Consider the following 23,490-nt stretch of genomic DNA (forward strand, 5'->3'; position numbering starts at 1 on the left):
AAATAGAACTATAGAGGGAATAGACTTCCTCCTTCTTCTTTAAGGATAGAATGCAAATATAGAACACTTGAGATTCTTTACTTTTCCCTTAAAACAGGGTTGAAGGGGAAAAAAGCCCATATTCTGTCAAAGATGACAACCTTACTTTTTGTGAGTCTGATGAGCAGGGACATATTATGGACTTGTCATACTTGTTTTCCTCTTTTCCACAAACAAGAGAAATTGAATTGGTTTAGTATGGACATGTATTGCTATGCGCCATGAGAAAACTATATTGCCTAGTAAAAAGAGGAAATATCAGATCCTCCCCTTCTTCACTTTCTGCTAACCTCTTGAAGGACCTGATAAAATTTTCCCCAAAATGCAGACAAGTCTCAATTTCCACCTGTGAACATTCACAGAGAAATAATGGACAGCTCTCCCTGGCCATAAACCATAAATCTAAAAGAGAGAGTGAATGAAACTAGCTGAGTGGGAAGGACATTTTTCCTTTTAGTAGTCTATAAAATGAAAGTATTATATGTCTTGAGAAAATTTGAAATTATACCAGAGTAATATAGTAGAAAGACGGTCTCTAAACTGTTTGATCAACAACTTTACCATTCCACAGTTGATTTTTCTGTTTCCAATAAGTTAGTAATTAAATGCATGGCTAAGCTGAAAAGGTCAAAAATATGCAAACTGCAGCTTAAATTGAAATTACAAATCTACTAAAAGCTGGAATTAAATCAGACAAAACCACATATGAATTAGGTAAAAATGCTGAAACATCATAGTCTGTAATATCAACAAAGAAAACACATGAAATAAGACTTTTGCTGATATTAGTTGCTTTGGTAAAAATAGCTGAAAAAGAAACAGGTTTTTTTGCATACTTCACAGTGATACAAATGCAACCATGACTCCCACACACCTCTGCTCATCCTCATGGAAATCCTATTATGCATTCTTGTAGCTATTATCTGATCCAATCAGGAAACTTGCACAAAGTCACAGAGTTAGTATATGAGAAGGCAGTTCTTAACTACAATTTAGAAGAAGAAATATAACTTCCAGGTTTTTCTCTTCACAATTTAATAATTGATATAATAATAACAAATAGCAATATTGTAACAACTCTTAAAATTTTGATTGTTTTTAATAGAAATAAAATTTCATTATTGTTATACAGCACATCATAGTGGTAAAGTTATCAATGACACATATGGAAGCAAGTCAACTAAAACTACATCCTTTCTGATATGTGTCCCTTTATTGTTCAAAACATAGAAAGTAGAGTCAGAGTTCAATTCTTCATCAAGTCATCTCGATCCAGCCTTACCATAAATAGTCAGTCTGTCGCAGGGATCCAGTCTGTCACAGCTGGCACAAGTTGACAATCGTGTAGTCTGAAAGAAGAGTTATTTAATTAAAAAGACTAATAGCATATAGAATTTTGTTAAAAGGTTAAAAATGTGTGTAAGTATGCTGCTATAACATATAACATGGAGTTTGGAAGAGGATTGATTTAAATTCAGATAAATATGGATAAATATGGTCTAAGTAGCTCTATTTCTAGCCAAATTCTGAAAGTAAATCCATTTCCATGTATTCTTCATTCTAATAATATTCAGCATGCTTGCAGTGAGGAAGACTACATGCTTTAAAAGCCAGTCTTCCTAGCATCAGAGCCAGCAGTCCATTGAGCATAGCAAACATAGCCCTGGCATGGTCTCACCCTGCTCACCACCTGTGGAGATCAAAGAATGTTCCAGTACTATTTGTGTGTACATGTTATGGCATTCCCTTAAATGTGTGATGAGACAAAATCGAAATAGCAGAAGTATCTTATGCAAATTTTCAGAGCCAAAGGAATGCTAATCTGAAACCACTTTCTAAAGTTTTAAAGCTAGAGTTCAGAAGTATACCTACAGCACATTATATTAAGAGAATTGAGAATAATGTGCATGTCTAATTTCTTTATTAACAAAAAGGCAAAATGGATTCACCTCTGGACATACATAGAAGTGGTTTCAGACCCATTCAACTAGAAAAACATATTCTGTGTGTGTGTAACTAAGAGCAATATAGTAGTAAATTAAAAACAAATGTCAAAATATATTCCATTACTGTTGACAATGTCTATATCTAATGATCAGACTGACAGTGTAAGTTAGTGACTAATTCACAAAGCATTCTCTCATGTCCATCCCATTTGATTACACCTGCACAACACAAAATTTGGGGTGAGGGCGGGGCACCAGTCACCATCCCTGTTCCACAGCTGAGCTGTACACCCCAGTGCTTTCTTCCATGTCATACTACCTAAAAACAGGAATGCATCATTCTATGAAACTTAAAAACCTTCAACAGTTACATTTCCTGCCTCTCTAATGCAGAAATGAGAAAGTATGCCATTTGATACCATCGAAGATAGTGAAACAGTTGAAATCATGTGGCTCAATTAAACCCCAGACGTTTGCCTCAGGAATCATGATTTAAGAGATTTTATAACAAATGAGAATAAGGAATGCTAAAACATTCAAAGCAAAGGCCTACCCACTTACTGACCAAAAAGCTCAAGAAAGCTAAATTGATTCTCTCCAACAGTTCAACTTCATTTTATTGCAATCAGCAAATGCCTTTTGCTTGCATTTTGCTTCCATGGCTAGAATTCAAGCTTTAATTTGGATTTTAGTTCTCTACAATTTTATCTGATGTCTGGATTTCATCTCCAATTGCATGAAACCTCCCTAAAATTTTATATACACATTTGTCTCCCATTTCCTTCCATTTTGCCTCTTTCCTTCCTCATCCACCTTTCTCATCCTACCTTATTTTCCACATACCACAAGGAGTCCAGACTAGTAAAATGTTTAAAAGTCAGGTTCCACGGGAATGCCTCATGGAAGAATCTGCTCTCACCCAGTAATGTACCCACGTGCTTTGTTAATTCACGAAACCCCAAAGCACTGGATGATTCTTAAGGCCACTGCTACAATGTGTGATCTGGAACTTTTTCTCTTTTCCAACAAACAATATCTACTTAAGGCAGTAACTTTCCAATCCTCTCAAGGAATATTTGAATTTGAGTAAATTCACCAATAAACAGCAAGTAACTCTTGCGTGTATTTAATAAAAAGTAGTGATGACAATGCATTAATTGCCAGCACTATCACCGGATGCTTTGCCAAGCACCTTTCCATGTATTTGTGTATGTAATTTTCACAACGGTCTCGGGAGATTAAAACCAGCATTATCCACATTTGACAGATGAAGAAACAGAAGTTCTGAAAAGAACATGATTTACCCAAGCTAATTGGGATTCAGAGTCAATAAAGAAGAATATGAGGAAAAAGATAACAGAAAGCCGAGAAAGAAAATCCTCGCAGGCTACAGTTGAGGAAAGGTGATTGCTAGTCATCACAATTCAGAGGTCAAGAATTCAAACCCTCCATCTGCAAAATATTAGTGGATCCTCTAAGACTCATGTTCTTTATCTTCTTTGATAAGTTTATGAAATATTTTATTATTGATTTTTATTAAAATTATTTCATTTTAAAATTGTAGACATTTATGATATATGAAATGATGATTTGTAACTTAAATGTGTATGAAATTAAGGTAATTAGAATTTCTGTCTCCTTTAAACATCTTTTCTTTGTGTGGGGAAAACTTTGAGCTCCTCTTTTGTAAGTATTGGGGTACCGGAGCTCTACCATTTGAGCCATGACTCCAGGCCTTTTTGCTGTAGTTATTTTTCAGATAAGGTCTTGTACTTTTTTCTCAGGCTTGGCTCAGACTGTGATCCTCCTAACTATATCTCCTATCCTGTTGAGTGAGATAAGCCAAATATCACATTTTCACTCATATGTGAAATTTAGACCTAAAGTGATAATAAAAATAACAACAACAATATAACATAAACATAAAAAAGAGAGGGGAACCAGTGGAAAGGTGGTGTGGGAAAGGTGAGGGTACTGGGGGTGAACATGATTGAAATACATTAAATATATGTATATATATTTATGAAAATAGCACAATAAAATATTGAATACTTGTTAAGAAGGGAGGAGCAGACAGGGGGGTTAAGAGTACAATAAATGGGGTGCATTTGATCGAAGTGCATTGTATACATCTATGGAAATATAATGAAATCCCTCTCTACAATTAATGTATGCCAATTTGTTAAAAAAAATAAAGAAAGAAAGCTCAGAATTGGGCAGGGAGCAAAACAAACAAGTGAATTCTTTATCTTTGGGACAAACAAAATAGTGTTTTCTCAAGGGCAGCTATCAATCTATAGTTTTGTTTATTTGTATTGCCTTTGTTTTTGCTATCAGGGCAATACCACTTCACAAAGGCATTGGGAAGATTTCATTCTTTCATTGTCATGAAAAGAACATGTAAGGCTGGTGTTATTTCTTTTTGTGGTAGAATTTTGCCAGAATTCTCAAGGTAAATCTGCTGAACATAAATATTTCTTTTGGGGGAGTTGTTTAACTATAAATTAAACTTATTTGATAGTCATAGGACTAGTCAAAGTATTTATTTCATGTTCATTGAGTTGCAGTTTAGTCTGTGCTTTTGGTAAACCTCATAAACTTTACCAAGGTTGCCAAATTTTTTTTTGTCAAGTTCCTCACAGTATTCCCCTTTTATCCTTTTGATTACCATAAGGTCTGTAGTATTAGCTCCTGTTTCATTTTCAAGAATCTATATCAATAGTGGTAATTAATGTCTTCTGCCTTTTTTCTTTGTCAGTCTTGCTAGATATTTGTCAAATTTATTGAAATTTTAAGGAACCAGGCTTTTGTGTAATTTGTTTATCTGTTTCAAGCCCATTAATTTCTGTTATCTCTATTGAATCCCTCTTTCTTCTTACCATGAGTTTATTCTGCTCTTCTGTTTCTATTTATTGCAGTGGGATCTTAGATTAATTTAAGACTTTTATACTGTTCTAATGTAATCATTTAGGACTATAAACTCTCCCCTCTCCACTATTATAGCTGAATTCAGCAAATTTCCATATGTTGTACTTTCATTTTCACTTAGTTCAATGTATTTCCTTTCAGACTGCTTTGACTATGACTGACTCACAAGTGTGTTGTTTAGTTTACAAGTATCTTGATATTTCCTTCTTACATGTTATTCATTTGTATTTTTGTTTTTTAGATTCATTTTCCAAATTTTAATTAGCATAAATTAATTATATGAAAGGGTTTCGTTGCGATATTTATAACATGCATGTAATATACTTTGATCAAAGTCACCCCTTCACTTCTATTTTGGTTCCATTATAGTTATGAACACACTCTGTTCATTTCAGCATTTATGGCATTACTTATCCCTTCCCTCAGGGTATGGTTTACTTTGGGAAATGCTCCATTGGGTTGTTGAAAATTAGGAATATTCTGCTTTTGCTCCATAAATGTTAATTATAGCCTGTTGGTTGTTTATTTTGCATTTTTTTATATCCTTTCTGACTTTTCCATCTAGCTTTTTATCCATTGTTTAGAGAAGAATGTTGAAATTTCCAACTATAATTGTGAATTTGGCTATTTCTCCCTTCAGTTCTATCAGATTACGATTCAAAAATTTTGTGCCTCTGTTGTTCAGTACACAATGTATCTTCTTGCTGGAATGACTCATCATTGTAGAATGACTATGACTGCAAATGATAATTTTCTTTGCTTTAATTAATATTTTCATAATCTATCTTTAATAAAATGTTACTTTCAATATTCTTATATTTTGTATTTGAAGTAAGTTTTAAATATAATATACATTTGGGTCATGCTTTTTAATCTGCCTATCAATTTCTGTTTCTTAATTAGTGTGTTTAGACCAATTATCTATAATGTAGCAATTGCAATATTAGGACTTGAGGCTGACATTTATTTTTTGTTCTCTGTTTGTTCTCTCTTTTTGTCTGTTTTCTCTGTCCTGACTTCTTGTGGGTTACTTAAATATTTTTTAGAAATCAACTTTGATTTATCTGCTGTGTTTTTTGTTTGTTTTTGGTGGTACTGGGGTTTGAATTCAGGACCTCATGCTTGTTCATTGATCCAGATAAAACTTAATTCATGCTATTTCCATTATCTTTTCATATGTATAATTGTACATATATTTCCTCTACACAAATTCAGAATCATATCACTCAGTGTTAAAGTTTGGCTTCAACTATCAAACATAATTTAGAAAACTTAAAATGAGAGGAAGGTCTATTGTAATTAGCCACATTTCTTCCTCTTCATGGTTTACCTTTTTTCCTACTACCCCAAGATCCTGTCTGTCTTTTATTTTTCCTTTCTGTTTGGAGAACTAACCATTGCCATTCTTTTAGGATAGGTCTTTGGTAATATATTTTTCTAGTTTTTCTTCTTTCAAATATGTCTTGATTTCCCTGTTCATTCTTTTTTTTTTCAATCAAAATAAAGCATAAATTTATTCTGATATACAGAAATGAAATAAACAAAAAGTACAGTCACTCCCATAAGGATTTTATAATTTTAACTTGTGCAGCATAAGCAAATGCCTTTTCAGACAAGTAAATCTTAAAATATTGTACAATTAGTTATTGACCCTATGAAGCCATCTGAAAGCAGACTTTTCCATCACCTTAGTCCCTGTTCATTCTTGAATAGTCTTGGTGAATATAAATTTGTGGATGTCTATTTTGTTCTTTCACTGCTTGAAAAATGCTGTGCCAAACACAATCACAATAAATTCCCAACAAGTTACTTTAGGGATAACAACAAGCTTATTGTAAACTTCACATGGAGAGGTTAATATCCAACTTAATAATAAAGGAAAAAACAAAATCAGAGGATTAACACTATCCAACTCCAACACTTACTACAAAGCTACAGTCACTTAAGACAGTGTAGTATTGATGAAAGATTGGACAAATAGCTGACAATGAACCAGAACAGAGACTTCAGAAGCAGACCTGCACAAATACAGTCAGCTGCTATTTGACAAATAAGCAAGAGCAAGACAATGAAATAAAGAGTCTGTTCAACAAATGACTCTGGAAAACTGCACATCCATATGCAAGAACAAACACATTCTACTCATCACATAAATTAGCTGAAAATGGGTCATAGATCTAACTATAAAATATAAAATTATAAAATTCCTAGGAGATAACATAAGGGAAAGATTGGTAACTTTGGATTTGGTAATGATGTTTTAGATATGACACAAATGGCATGATCCATGAGAGAAATAATTAATGAGCTCTACTTCATTAAAATTAAAAACATCTTCTCTATAAAAGCATCTTTTTTATCCATCATGAAAATGAGGAAATAATCTATAGGCTGTGAGAAAATTTTTGCAAAAAATATACCTGACAAAGAACTGTTACTCAAAATATACAAAGAACTTTAAAATTCAATGAGGAGAAAATTGATAATCTGATTAAAAACAGGCAAAACTCCTAAGCAGATACCTCACCAAAGAAGATATACAGATGACAAGCATATAAGAAGATATTCAATGTCACATGTCAATAGGAAGTTAAACTTAAAACAATGAGATACCTCTATACAATTATTAAAATGGCCAAAATCCAAAACAGAAACCATTACATGCTGGTGAGGATGTTGAATAACAAGATGTCTCATTGATTGTTGGTGATAATGGAAAATGACTGCAGCTATGTTGGGACAGTTTGGCACTTTCTTAAAAAAAAAATACTAAGTACTCTTTCCATGTGATCCAAAGAGAGAGAGCTCCTTGCTATTTGCCTGTAAGTGTTTAAAATTATGCTAATATAAAATTTGCATGTGGATATATATATAGCAGTTTTATTTATAATTACCAAAACCTGAAAACCATCAAGATATACTTCAGTAAAGGAATTACTAAATAAACTGTATTACATTCAGACACTCGTATATAGTCTATGTTAAGAAGAAATAAGTTATCAAGCAATGGAAAGATGTGGAAAACACTTAAATGCATACTTCTAAGTGGGAGAAGCCAATCTGAAAAGGCTACACACTATATGACTTTAACTACATGACAATCCAGAAAAGACAAAACTATGGAGACAGGAAAGAGAGTAGTAGTGGTTGCCAGGGAGGGAAGGGATGGATAAGTGCAGATCAGATTTTTTTTAGGGTCACGACACTATTCTGCATGATAATATAATGATGGATACAAATCATTGTACCTTTCTCCAAACCCATAGAATGTATAATACCAAGTGTGAACACCACCATAAACTATGGACTCTGGTGCTTTTGATGTGTCAGTGTAAGCTCATCAATTGTAATAGATGTACTGCCTTGATCAGGGGTGTAGATAGAATAGGCTGAGCATATGGGAGAGGAAACAGGTGCAAATGGGAAATCTCTCTACCTTCTTTGTACTCAATCATTCTGTGAAACTAGAGTTGCCCTTTATGAAGCAAATTAAAAATTAGTTGAGCACATTTGTGTGGGTCTGTAGGGTGTCTCTTGGAGTCAGGAGGTAAATAGCAGTTTGTGAGCCAAACAACCTGCCCTCTGTAACTGAGTCCCTCCTGCAGATTACACCAGCTCACTGCAATGTGTCCCTATGGGGAAGGAGTCCCAAGTTTGCTGGGACAAAGAAACTTCCCTGGCCTGGTATTCATGATGGGATCCTCCTGCCCGTGAGAAGGGAGGATATTGGCAGAGAAGCAGAGCCCCAGTCAAGCCACCCCACCGTCTGAACAAGAAGGAGAATAAAGAAGCTGCAACTACCAGCCACACAGGTACTCCCTGTTGATTGTGCTCCTGAGGAAACCTGGTTCCATCCAGGAGAGAATGGACCCATGTAAGATGCCATTTGCTTTAAGTTGAAGGTCAAGGAGCTGTTATGGGCTGTCTGCTTCTGCTGGTGCAGAAAACTGTAGCCATCTTACTGGGTGTTTTTATCCAAGTTCAGGGTTCCCAAACCTTTCACCTTTACTTATCCTTTCCCTATTTCCCTCTGGCTATTTCTTGGGTTTAAATTTGTACTTAGTGGTAGAAGATTGACCAGGTATGCCATCCTTTTGGGACTACAAGTTTACTTAAGTATTTAACATGTAGGTATAATGTAAATATTAAAGAAATTCATTTTGTGAGATTGCCAGTACATTCTTCAGAATGAGCTGTTTGAAATATTTACATACTAATTTCCTTCGTTATTCTAGACACACTGTGGTTCCTACTTGGATTTTACTCACCTCTAAAATTAAGTCCAAAAAGACTAGGGAGGTGGAAGAGAAATGCTGTGGGCTTAATGAGATACTTTGTATTGTTTCTCTTGTCCAGAATAATACAGACTGCTGCTCTGTTTGACAACAAGACTGCTTGGTGTGGAAGGTAGAAGACTTAAGGGGTTTGGGTGGGATGGAGTTTCCCCAAAATGGAATCCACAGAGCCTCCAGGAATGTCCCTGATCAAACACTGGATCACACCTGAATTTGAAGTTAGACAGAAATTGTGAAACTAAACACTGAAGTAACAAGAGAACCCCCCAACATTGATGATAAAGGATGCAACAGGGCAAGGCAGATATGGTCTTTTGTTTGGTCCATCATTGCTTAAAATAACAATAGTTCAATCAAACTTAATGAGAGTTTGCTAAGTTTATAATAAAACGACTCATAGTGCTCATCTTCATATATTTTATACATCTAAATTAGTTTTCAATAACCTTATTAACAAACAAAACCTTTAATTGTGAGGTATAAGATACATAAACATACACATTAATAGGCAGCAGAAAATAGTCATATCTACCACCAGGTCTGACAGCTCTGGTAGCCCTGTAATCCTCCCCACCTGACTCTTCCTCTCCCGATGGACCTCACAGGAGGGTGGTGAGGGTCAACCTTCCTGATACTCTGAATGGTTGTCACATGTAAGTATGCATTTAAACACTCTATTTAGCTCATTTGTGAACTTTAGAAATAAATGAGGTCCTATAACGTGTTATTTTGTCCTATTTTTTGGCTGAAAACTTTCCCATGTGTCTATGTTACTTTAATTGATCCTCTAATTGCTGCTCAGATATAAAAAGGGCACACCCACAAAGAAAAAGACCAGATAAGAGTAAGGATGCATGAAGGAGAATGGCAGGGCATTCAAAAGTGTGGGAACATCAAGGTAACAAAACAGGAAAACTTAAACAAGCATATCAATAAAAAGACATCTCATGAATTATGACTTAAGGCTATTTCTTCTGACTCATAGTGACCTTATGGATAGTGTCGTTATCCATATATTTTAAGGCAGAGGATGTAGGACTGGAGAAGCCAGGTCCGTCTTTCAAGGTCAGTGGCCATCCAGTCCAGGTGCACACTTCAAAGTCATGCTCATAGACACATGACTATCTTATCTCAGTCCTCCAAGATTCAAAAGAGCATGAAAAAGATAGTTCTGCTTCTCGAAGCCAGTGGTGAAATGCTGGCAAGTGATAAACAGAGACGAAAACTCGTATTAATTTGTCTTCCCCACCAAACCAAATCATTTTGGACAAAAAGAACAAATCAAATATTGTTAAGAGGAATCAGAACCCTGAGGATCATAAGAGAAAAATTTCACTTGCTACTATACTTTTCTAAATAGAACTTTGACTCTCTTGGCCAAAATGAGTTGTATATATAAGTGAATAATTGTCACTTGTGTGCTGAATGCTTGCATAACAAGAACCCAGGATCCTCTGTGGGTCCCTGGTGAAGCCTGGCAAGTGGAGAAGGGACAAGAAAGCTGACACTAAGAGGAGAAATGTGGAGGATGAGTTTTCCATGTAACTATGCCTGGACAGCCTGCTAAAGAACTTAAACAAGACTCCAGAAAGGCCTCCAAGTGCTGTAGAAGAAATGACCTTCAAAGTCTGTGTGGCTTTACTAAACTGGTGTGTGGATGAGTCTTAAGTTCCTTTTTTGCCATTGTGGCCAGCTGGCATATCAGAAATAAACAGTAAACAGGTCTGTATTTCAACAAGGCATGTGACCAGGGGCCTCATGTTATCTTTTTAGAAGGATAATGATATGTGAGTTGAAGAATGTGGAAGCCAAAGAATGATGAATGAAATCAAAGCACAACAAATATCCAGAATAATGGACTTTGTTTAAAAATTAAAGCTTAATAAAGATCATATAATACTTTACATTTGTTCAAAAGTAAAAAGAACAGAAAACAGTTTTACAAACATTTAATGGGAGCTTCAACTTCTGGGTAAAATATGTAGGTGATTGAATGGAAATTAAATATGAATCAGCTTAGCCATGTACCCCTCCTTGGAAAAGTCCAAGTTATATTCATCAATCAAGAATTGATTCAAAATGCATTTTACATTATAAGACATGTTATGTGCTCCTGGGTATGTGGTGTCTCTGTCCTTTGTGTTCTTTCAAGACACTTTTTCTGACTCTGTTCTAACATCATAAGTATCTCTCACTGTGTCCTTCATGTGTTTGGATTTCTAAACATCTTATGGCATCACTTCAATACCATATGTGGTTTGAGGCCTTTATTGCCATTCTGTACCCCTCTATGTGCTCAGCAAAGCAACTGCTCAATAAGTAGTTTTTTAAAAAGTGCTTTGTATGGGTGTAACAAAATGAGCAGAGGCTAGGACAATGGGAAGTGGAGGTGGTCTTGGGTTAGATATCAGTTAGTTAGAAAAGGGTAAATTATTTTATAAGAGGACCAGTGGAAAGGCCAAATGATTTGTTTCTGTTGTATTGTTTGGCTGGGAAGTAGAAGACTTGGGAACAGAGAAAAGTGAGACACACTATGATTTCCATCTGAACTATCTGGAGGATTTTCATATGAAGGAAGAATTTTCCTTATTCTGTTTAGATCTAGTGGCAAACCAGGTAGAAATCACATACACCTAGAATTTACTTTGATGCAGAAGAACTTTCTAACAATTCGGAATAGACAAGGGCAGAATATGGTGTCTCCATAAGTCCTTCTATTAGAGGTCTTCAAGGGGCTGGAAGAGCTCACACAGGTGGCATCATCAAGGAAACTAGACTAGGGCTTATGGTAAAATAAGGGCCTTCCCCCAAGTTGACATTCCATACATACATTTGATGAACCACAATGATGCACCCTCCAAAGTTCAGAATTTATAATTTTACTTTAGAGTTTACTCCTGGTGCTGTACAGTCTACAGTTTTGACAAAAGTCAAAGAGAAATGGGTCCAAAGGGCTGGAGATTCAGCTCAGAGGAAGAGCTCTTGCCTAAATGCATGAAGCCTTCAGTATGATCCCCAGCACCAATAAAAAAATTTTAAAAAGGTCTGTATCAAGATTCCTTTCTGTTTTTCTTATGCTTATGGATCTCCAGTAGTTTGAACACCAGTTGTTGAAAAGGCACTCTTTATTCATTGCCTTGCCTTTGTTCCTTAGACAAAGATCAGTTGACAATATATATACATGGACCTATTTCTGGGCTTTCTATTCTGTTCCGATGATCTACTTATCTATTTTTTCACCAGTTTCCTGTTTTGATCAAAGTGGTTTTATGGTCTTGAAGTTGGGTAGTATCAATCCCCCTGCTTGGTTCTTCTCTTTCAATATTGTGTTGTCTATTATAGCTATGTTAGGTCTTTTGCCTCTCCATATAAACTTAAGATTAGTTTGACAATATTTACAAATTTGTTGCTGGAATTTTGATTGCTGGGATTTAAGAAGAACTGACATTTGCAGATATTGTGTCTTCCTAGCCGTGAACACAGAATATTTCTCTATTTAACTTATTTCTTTCATCAGTTTTACAGTTTTCCTCATATATTTTGTACACATTTCGTTAAATTTATACTTATGTACATAACTTTTTTACTTCCTAATGTAAATAGTAAATGATAATCTATAAGTAAAACAGCAAAACTCTGAACAAAATGGTGGGTTGTATCAATGTGAATAGACTGCTCACAATATTACAAAAATTATAGCCTTGGAAAGTATTTCAATTTACAAAAACTGGGTGAATGAAATAAACACATGTGAAGTTAAAACCATCTCAATAAACATTTCAATAAAAATAAATAAATAAACAGCTCCTAAATGCCTTTTGGAACAAAAAGGAAGAATTTTGATAACTCCATGCTTCTGAACTCAGTGTCTTGTGAACTAAGGAATATTCAAAATAGAAAGGATTGGAGCTGGTTCTAACAGAAAGCAACAGCAAAAATGATAGTAATAAGAAAAAAAGAAGAAGGGGAAGAAGAAAGAAACAGAGATATAGAAGGAGAAATATTAATGCTCCCATGAATAACCAGATTTAAACATTTTTTTTGAAGCTGCATGTATTCCCTTAGTAGCTTTTGTGAATCTGGAGGGAGCTGGTATTTACCTTAAAAGCAGCTTCTTTATTTTCAGTAATTTTGCTGATATTTCTGCTATTATGCAAATGCAAGCATCTAAGCATATTGCTCAGTAATAGATAGAAGATGTTCAACACATAAGGTTTGAATAAATAGCTAGAGAAATTATCGGGAATTTTTTAAACTCTGACCTCAAAAATTGTTCAGTGTCTTTGATCTTGGACATTTTCAAGATTATGAGTATGACATAAAACCTCTTATTTGACATAGGCTCAGGTCATTAATAAGCACAATCAAGTTTCTATCCCAGTAAAGCCATCTCCTTGTGATCAACCCAGTTGCACCCAACTGTCTGTAAGATAATCTATTCATCGGGGATGACAATGGCAGCCACAAAGGAAGGGGGAAGCTACAGGTCCTTGTCACAAGGCAGGGGATAGAAAGACTAGTCTTTATACAATGTAAACCCGCCCCTCAGGCTTCCCCTATTAGAAAGCTTCAACAAGGTACCACACAGATAAGATTTATGTCACATAAAAGCTCAGATCAGGGCTGAGCACAATGGCTTATAATCCAAGTTCCATAGCAAGCATAGGTAGGAGGATCACAGTCCCAGGCCAGCCATAGGCAAAAATGCAAGGCCCTATCCAAAAACTCCCCAAAATTGATCAATAACTTTGACAAGTGAGTCTCCACTAGAGCTTCTGAGCTTTCACACACATTGCCTCCATGCTGGAGCTTTTCTCCCCTTTTTCCTGCACCTGCATTCACATTGACATAGCATCTGCTCCCATCATAAGACCCAGATCCGGGTACACAGGGCCAAGCAGATTGTATCTCTTCATCTGGTCTGGCATTTGTCTGTCATGCTGCAGCCAGAATGTGATACCTCATTGAAAAAAGGCAGCCCTCTCATATGTCAGGGCTTCTGTTCCTCCAGGGAGGCCCCTGCTGACTGGGATTCTCCACAGGTTCAAGGACTCAGGCCTCTATCTCACCAGCCTTTTAAGACAAATGGCCAAATCACAGGACAGCAGGTGCTGCTCAGCTTAACATTTGTGCCTCCCCAACACTCACATCTCTGCCCGCCATGTTGCGGAATAGATCAAGGAGACTGAGCAGCTGTGTGCACACCCATGTGTATGCCTGTGTGTGAGTGTGTCCTGAGGATTGAAGTGTATGCACATGTGCTTAACTTTGATGGTTTTCATTTATCTTAAGCCTTATCCTGAGAGTTCTTGGCATCCTGCATGAGGTAGCAATTAATCAGCCTCGTGCAATGGCTCTAATGAAGAACTCAGCAAGGAGTCACAAAGACAAAAAACTGTCTGGATGCAGAAGACAGAACAAAATTTCTGTCATCCCAAAGTGCACCATATATACCCCCTTCTCCCTCTGCAGTAATTATAATAGGACTCAGGATTCCTGGGACAAGTTCTCTGAAAACTACATCCGTAGCACATACCCAATGCATATATTTACCTTCAAGGGATGTTATCACAGTTTTAAAAGAACATCATAATTTATCACTATCTCCTGATGCATTGATATTGGTTGTATCTGATGGACACATCAGTTTTCTAAGGCCAATAGAAACATAGGTATAATGAGCTGATAAGTCCCTCCCAGGGAGAAGTTCTTCCTTCATCAACCATCCTCTGAGAAAAACACCCTAGCCAGTCAGGACACTGTCATGAATTAATTCTTTACATTCTGAACATCCTTGTATTTGCATTAGCCAACCACTGAGGCTTAGCAGTGTATACTAAATTCCAGACTGACTGAAAACTATTAATCTAAGATTGCAAGATCTGAAGTTCAATGATTCTTTTTGTAGATGTTAAGTTTGATTTCTTTTGTTTGTCAGTCTGTATTGTACCAGTATTGTTGTCCTTCCTTAAAAACAAGCATGCACAAGGACTGTACTGGACTGTCTCTTCAAGATTCTGGGCTCTTTTCATGCCTTTCATAAGATTTTGCCTCCCCTGGAAAGCCTTCGTGTGCAGGCAAGAGACCTGGTGTGGATGGGCCCCTTAATTGCAAGAGACATGACTCCAAGGGCCACATTGCAGTCAACTGAGGATGAATGGGTTACAGAGATCCTGGTACAGGCTGGGAAGGTTGTCTCCACAGTACCTTCAATTCTGTCATTCTAAAACCAAGCTGGACGAGATGAGCAGGCCATGCAGAACGTCTCTAAGCAAGGATTTCTCATCGTTTTGTGCTCTGGACACCATCTGGATGAAAACTGCAGCCTCCACATTTTCTGCAAAGCAGAACGGACAGTCTTGACCTCTGAGTCCTCCTATTTCCCTGACGTCAAGCCCTCCTCCTCCAGCCTGGAGGAGGGCATTGTTGTGAAGTCACCTGCCACTTCTGACCTTATCCGTTAGTGCTCTGCTGTTCATTTTGCCCTGAGATGCTTGGGCCAGAATTAATCTGTCTGTTTTCATGGAGTCAGTCCCTGGGGAGACTGGAACCTGAACCAAAGACTCACTACTCTTTGACTTTTTCTTTTTAAAAAAAAAAAAATGTTCCAGCAACTGTGTTCAGGGCAACTGAATAGACAAAGATAAACACAATAGGACTCCTGCCTTCCAATAGCTCTGGCAAAGAGGCAAAACCAGATGCCATGGAGAATAGATGAACACAAGACATACTGACTTAGGAGGTTGTGGAGAGTATTGTGGAGCAGACAGGTGGTCTTTGAAAAAATAGTAAGAATTTCAACAATTGGAACAAGGGTAAAAGGAGCAGAAATAACTAGAAAGTCACAGGCGGAAAGAACATCAAAGTTCCGCAGCCCACAGTAGGCTGAAGCATTATAGGTGGGAAATGAGAATGCACAGAGAGTGGACAGATTGGGGATACCCATGCCACCAAGATGCTGAGTGTGGACTTCGTTTACAGCAGTGAAGATGGTCTCAAAGATTGAAGTGCTCAGAACAACTTGACAGTAGAAGGGGACACAGGACTATTTCATCCCTCGGCTTTTGCGCATCAGTGCAGCCCCACTTATTCCTACATCCTCTTCAGTCCTCCTCATTCTCACTGCCCCTCTGACCATTTCTGAAGACACTTGCTTGAAGCAGGAGACTCTTAAAGACTGAGAAATCCTCTGGATCCAGAAGTGTGTGTCAGCAGCAAGAGGCAGCAGCTGCTGTGGTGAGTGACCCAAGGGACCTGGAGGGCTTGGAGGACAAGACAAAGGCTAAGGAGCACAAAACATTTCTTCCCAGCAGTCTGTGACCCCCAGGGACTGGTCCCAGGGAACTTGAGCACTGGACCTGGCCTCCGCACAAGGTCCAGCCACCAACTTTCAAACCCTCTTATTAGTCATATCCTCTCTCAGCCTTTAGTCCTGAGGCCACTGGCTGCCAGAGCAAGCAACACTGGCCCCTCCACTCCCCAGCACTCACTTCTCTGCCCCACAGGATGAGTAAGGCCTCACCTCGGCCACACCTTCCGCTCGGCCCCTTCCTTCCTTCCAGAGAGTACACAAAGGCCCTCTGTTTCGTCTTGGATCTGTTGCTCATACTTGTTGTTAATCGCAGGGTATAAATAGTCATCTGAGTTTTGACCAGTGTCCATAGGCTAAAAGGGAAAGAAAGAGTGAGAGAAAGAAAGAAAGAAAGAAAGAGCGAGCCAAAGAAAGTTGCAAATGAATCAAAGCCAAAGTCTTGGTGAGTATTTAGTTTCCAAAGCCATGGAAAATGCCTTAGACAATTCCTGTGGCCAGTTCCACTGGCCAGTGCTTTGGGTGCATCTTATTTTTCTAATGACAAAGGTTCAGGTGACCAGCCAAGAACCCAGGAGACACCATGATGCTCAAATCTCTTCTCCCCACAGCTAAGGGGAAAAGCTCTGACTCTAAATACACGCAGGTAACGTGTACTCCTGGACTGGTGCATGGACTCACTTGGCTCTTCATGTTTCAGGCAGTGTCTGCCCTGGAGCTCCTCGGGCCGCCTACCCCTGATCCTGCATGAGTCATGTGATGGGGGACAGGTATCTCCTACAGAGAGAAAATCACCCCCCTCCCACTTGTCTGAAGAGCCAGCAAGAAGAAAGAGCTGAAGAAAGGGTAGAGAGTGATTCATTATAGCTGAAAAGTGACTCAAAAAGGAAACTGCCTGGTGCAAGGATGACACAGTTCACTGTAACCTGCTGGGACCAGGCCCGTCTGTCAGGCAGCTGTCTAACTTCTCCTTGGACAGGAGTCAAGCAGACATGGCGGGCACACTCCAGGCTTCATCCAGCCCATGATGACTCACAGCCTTTTCCTCCCTGAGCCTCACCCTCTAACCACTCCCAGCCTCAGTGCCCTGTGCTCCACACCAGTAGGCACAGGAAGCCTGGAAGGCAGAGAAACACTGCAGATGCAAAAAAGGAAAAGAATTGTACTTTTGATTTTGAGTTTCTTTCCTTCTCTCTCTTCCTCCCTCCCTCCCTTCCTCCCTTTCCTTCTTCCACCTTTCCTTCTTCTCTCTGTAAGGTGAAGAGACTTACATACCTAAAGCCAGTCAGGTAGTACCTGTTCAACTGCATAAGTGAATGAGGGAAGTGAGGTAGTTCCTGATCTGTTTCTTTTATTTGTTTATTTTGGCAGTACTGAGGTTTGAACTCAGGGCTTTGTGCTTACTAGGCAGGTGTTCCACAGCTTGAGCCATGCCGTCAGTCTTTTTTTGCTTTAGTTATTTTTCCAATATGGTCTCATGTTTTGCCCAGGGCCAGCCTTGGACTGTGTGTGATTCTCTTACCTATGTCTTACAATAGCTAGGGTTAAAGGTGTGTACTACAATAGCCAACTGGTTGGTTAAGATGGAGTCTGACTAACTTTTTGCCTAGGCTGGCCTGGAACTGTGATTCCCCCTAATCTTTGCCTCCTGAGTAACTGGAACTACAGGCATGAGCCACAGGTCTTCTGATTTGTTTTAGCCCTGATAAAGAAAGATTAGGTTGAAGTACATGAAACAGCTGGTTTTTGTAATCCCAAATGAGCAAATGTCATTGTTTATGTAGTTCCATCTAACAGACTCCATGGAAGGATATACAAAGTGTCTTCAAAATTTGCTCAATTGCTTCTCAGCGAGGCTTCCTTGGCATCTGAAGAGTCCCTTGTTAACTGCTTTCTGACCTGGTCAGCACCCTGTGATACTCAGAAGTGAGCAGTGGTCATCTCAGTCTTTCTCTGGCCTTTCTCTACACACAGCGCTACACCTATTCCATAGCCACATTGGCTTCTGGGCAAAGTCTAACCCAACCAAGCTCCTGAGGTTGCCATAGTCTGCCACAGAGGTACCGTGGAACTGGCCCAACATCTCATGAGAGTGGACAACCACGTCAAACCTACTGACCCACTTTAGGTCAAGCTAAGTCCAATTGGTCAACTCCTGAGCTCCCTGAACTGGGATGGAGGAACTGGCCCCAGTGGGAGAGGAGGCCATGCCATTTTCCCAGGGGAAAGTGACTACCTGGCAAATGCATCCTACTGCGACAGTCTCTAAAGGGTGATGAAGAGGAATCTGCCCTTCCACAAGCACCTTCTTATACACAGGATGACGCACTAGAGTGCTTTTCAAAGTCAATTTTATGGTAGCACCTACCTGTAACCCCAGTACTCAGGAGACTGGGGCAGGAGGATTGAGTTTGAGAGGCCACCCTCTCAAGAGGAGACCCTATCTCAGACAACAAAATAACCTCAGTTTTATTGTCTTCTCATGGGTACAATTTACCTCCCTTCGTTCCCTTCTTCTTTCCTTCCCTTTCCTCTTCTCTTCCTCTCTCCTTCCCTTCTTTCTCCAGCCTTGCTTTCTTCTTTCCATCAATGAAAATCTGTTGAACATTTACACTATCTACAAAAATAATAGTCTCAGATTGTTCTCAGAATGCTTAGCTTCTGCAAAGGGAGGGTGAAGACACACAGGCAGCCCAGTGATGCCTGTGCTGTGTGAATGCCAAGGAGAAGCAAGTACCCCTGTCTAGGAAGTAAGTGGATCTGGATGGTGCCACTTACATTCCCCAACCTACAGAAAGTACTTGATAAAGATCGGCTGAATAAACAAACAAGCATGAGTATGACTGAAGTGATAGCAACGACACATGTGAGGGAGAAGGTGACACATTCCATGTGCCTAGCCTGTTCTGGTGCAAAGTAGTGCGTGAAACACAAATCTGTGCCTCTGGGTTAAGTGGGTTTGATGAATATATTTGTAGTCATATTTGGAAAAATTTATTTTTCTGGCAGTACTGAAGCTTGAACTCAGGGCTTCATGCTTTCTGAGTAGTCACTCTATCTTTTGAGCCATGACCTCAGCCCTTTTTTCTCCTTAGTTACTTTTCCAGGGTGTCTCAAATTTTTGTCCAGGTTGGCCTCACATACAGATCCTCCTATTTATACCTTCTGAGTAGCTGGGATCACAGGAGTATTGGTTGAAATGATGTTTCACTTTTTGCTTGAGCTGGCCTGGAACCTCCAAGTAGCTGGGATTAAAAGTATGACCTACCTGGCCCAGCCTATTAAAGGAAATGCAGGAAAATGAATCCTGTGTAACAGGAACAATTCAGGGGCCATGAAGTCCACGGGCTGTACACATTTAACAGGAAAAGCACAAAGTCCAAAATTTTTGGAGTCTAATGAATTTTAGAGAAATAATAATAATATATCTTTGTTTCTGCTTTTCACCTTATTCAATCATTATCAGCATTTCCAGAACCCTCACTAGGAAGGAGAAAGCAAAGGAACTCAATCTGATGCTTTAATTTGCCTCCGCTATGGCAATTTGTTCCTAATGTGAACATCCTAACCAGAGAGGCCAATTGAAATGGTCTTCAGGGCATTGGTGGAGCAGCAGGCCAGAAGCAGTCCTGTCATCTGGAGAGAATACTATGGATGCCATACCCACTTATTCCTGGACTATTTCTTGTCCCAATTCCTAACACACACTGAAGAAAATTTAACAAAGGCAGACTTTTAATACTGCATTTTAATTTTACTGAGGTAAAACACACATGGTGAGGCAGGAATTACAAGAATACAACTTAAAGTTCTGATAAATGTACGCTGAGAACCACCACTCCAGTCCAGGCTAGGATGCTCCCATCACCATGTCCTTTCAGCTGGGTCTGCCCTTGCCAGATGGCACCACACTGCAGAGGCAGCCACTTCTCCAACTCTCACCACCATACACTCATTTCACCTGTTCTCAGATTCTTTGTAAGCAAAATCATAAAGTGTGCATCAAGTGTCCAAGTCTTTTGCACATTCCAATGCATCATTCATTTTGATAAAAGCCTTTTGCTAGCTCTCTGTCCTATGGGATTGGCTGGCCCATGATCCAATGCTACTTTGTAAGGGGCTCTGGGCAGGGCCTCGCCCTCGGCTGCTGGAACCCTGACCATGGCCGACCTTGGGCCATGGGATTTTGTCTTCAGCGTCCCAGACCTGCAGCTGCCTGGGTTCTAGGCACAGGTATGTTCCTATTCTTGAAATAAAATGATGCATACAGATGTGATAAGCACGTGGCCGACTGCAACCAGAGGGTTCCCAGGTGTGTGTGTGATGCAGAGGTCCAAATTCATCATTCCCATAGCAAAAAGGAAATTCATGGGCTCACGTAGAACAACTGCCCCTAATGGATTGTCAGACACATTACGCTGTTAAAAGGATTTTTTTTAAAAAAGGCTTTTGTTAGAAAAATGTATTATAAATATATCCTTCCAGCCTATAACTTGCATTTTCACTTTATTAGTGATCTCTTTTGATGAGCAGTTTAAATTTTGGACTTTAAGTCCTCCTTATAATCAAATGTTTTCCTTTATGCTTAGAACTTCTTCTCTCCCTAAACAGTCTTTCCCTACTTCAGGGTTGCAAAGATACTCTCCATTGTTATGCTGTGGAAGTGGTACAGTCAGTTTTTATTCTGCAGAACTTAAATTACTTTTCCGTGTGCTTGGGCATGATAAAGACTGAGATTCGTTTTTCCACACTTTTATACAGCTGAAGAGATGTTTATTACATCCTGATGACAAGACTTTCAATTCCTCACTGAACATGCTTAAACTTCTGACAAAAATCAATTGACACGTGTAGGTGAGTCTTTCTCTGAACTCTATTCTCTTCCATTCATCTAGTCATTTATTCTTCGATCAATCACTGTTATGATTAATGTAAATCTACACAAGAATTGATATCAGTTGGTGTGAGCCCTCCAATGCTCTTCTTCCCCTCCCTCAGCATTGGTTTTCTTAATGCTTTTGCCTTCCTAAATATGCTATAGAATCAGCTCATTTAATTTTCCTAAGTATATATTGGAATTTCAGTTGAGATTGTGTTAACTCAATAGATCAGTGTGGAGGAGAAAATGCACATTAAGAAAGCTCCTCTGATCCGTGACCCTGGTTATCACTCTCCATCTATTGAGGCTCTATAATTTCTCCAGTGCTTGGTAGGTTCAATGCAGTGGTCCTGTGTGACTTTTCTTGAACCTATTCTTCAATATTTTCTTTTGTGTATATGCTCTAGTGATCCAACTCTTTGCTACTAATGTATCAACCATGTATCCCTCAACCTGCTGGATCCACCATGGGGTCTGGTGGTCGCTGGAGATTCCTTGGCATATCTGTGTCAACGGTCATATCATCGGAAAATAAATAACTACTTCTTTTTTTCTAATCACTTATATTTACATTTCTTACTGCACTTATTAAAATACCCAGTAGTATGCTGACTTTAAGTAATGAAAAAAGATATTCTCACCTTAGAACCAATCTTTGGGGGAAGATATTCAGTATTTCACTACTAAGTATGATATTAGCTGTAGTGATTTTTTACCCTGATGTCCTCCACAGATTAAGGGAATTTTGCTTTTCTAGGATAATCTCTGCTTGGTCATAATGTACTACTCTATTTTTATATTGCTGGATTAATTTTTCTAACATTTACATTCCTGAATGACATTAATCTCTAATTTTCTTCTTCCTAAATTAGCAGAAATAGAATTCTCAGTGGTACATTATATTTCATGGAGCTTCTGAAAATTAGCATTTTAAAATTTTAGTAAAAATATTCCAATTACATAATTTAGAAATTCAATGTACATCTTCTCTCATGCAAGACAAATTTCATATTTCAAAATGCTAATATTACCAAAAACAGAGAGCATTAAATAACTATTTTTAGAGAAGATTAGGAAGCCTACCTGTAACTACAGGTCAGAAGAATAAGTTTTCATGAGCTAGGCAATGAGTTCTCATTTCCACAGTTGTCAATAGTGAAGTAAGTTCAGGTTACTACATAAGCCTGAGAAATCCTATTTTAGCTCTAGAATGAGTCAGTAAGTCTACATGTCCCCTCCTACTTTGGAGCTGCCTTCTCAGCCCATCAGCCCATAGGCTGGGGCATGTTGGAGACAGACTAGCCATGAAACAATCCCTGATCTCATGGTGGATCACAGGGACCTAAACTGTGCTGTGCTTTCCCAGCACAGCAGGCTGAACCCTCACAAGATCTCAACACAGTGCTTATCAGTGTTCAACACTTTGTAGAAAATGGGGGCCAATAGGTTTTAAATAGCATTTCCAATGCCAGGAGAGATGGAGCCACAATTCCAGCACAACACAATTGTGGTTTTCCCTCTTTCCCCTTTACTGCTCTGCTTTTACAATGAGCTCTAAGGACTAAGCCAGAAATACTTTCCATTCATAGCCATGGAACCAGTGAAAGTCAATGGCTTTCACTGTAGTGGAGAAGAAGCTGTACAGAGTTCCTCATCCCGGGCTTAGCTTCAGCTATGTCTCTCAAATGCTGCTGGAGAAAACAAAGGAGCAAGATTAACATGGATATTTGTGGGAGAATCTTTCTATCTCAATGGCACTACAGGTGCTGGAGCTGGTCCCACACAGGGCTTCAGCATGCAAGCCTGACATTGGTGGAACAAGTGTGAACGAGGGGCAGGCTTCTGGGATTTGCAAACATACTTGGATATAAATGTGGAATGATAGGAGAACATTCTGACTACTCTTACTTTGTCTAAGGATGGAGAAATGAAAGGCAATTGAGGATGAGGATTGCTGTGGGACTGGGTTGACAGCTCAACTGTAAAGAAGAAATTTGCAAGGAGCAAATTTGCTGCATGGAGTGAGGGAGCTCTTCCAAGGATCCACAGCTCTAGCACCATCACAAGGCATTACACTCAGCTCCAGCCTTGAAT

General features: G+C 38.7%; 1 long non-coding RNA gene across 1 annotated transcript; it reads right to left on the bottom strand.

The window, feature by feature from the left end:
* Nucleotides 1–1,119: 1,119 nt before the first annotated feature.
* On the bottom strand, nt 1,120–22,562 carry LOC141421324 (uncharacterized). Its single transcript, XR_012445920.1, has 3 exons — nt 22,480–22,562; nt 15,416–15,545; nt 1,120–1,388 (listed from the first exon to the last, which is right to left on the bottom strand). It is a non-coding gene; the product is annotated as an uncharacterized lncRNA (long non-coding RNA).
* Nucleotides 22,563–23,490: the final 928 nt, after the last annotated feature.

The sequence above is a fragment of the Castor canadensis genome, chromosome 3, assembly GCF_047511655.1.
Source record: "Castor canadensis chromosome 3, mCasCan1.hap1v2, whole genome shotgun sequence".
Taxonomy (NCBI): Eukaryota; Metazoa; Chordata; class Mammalia; order Rodentia; family Castoridae; genus Castor; species Castor canadensis.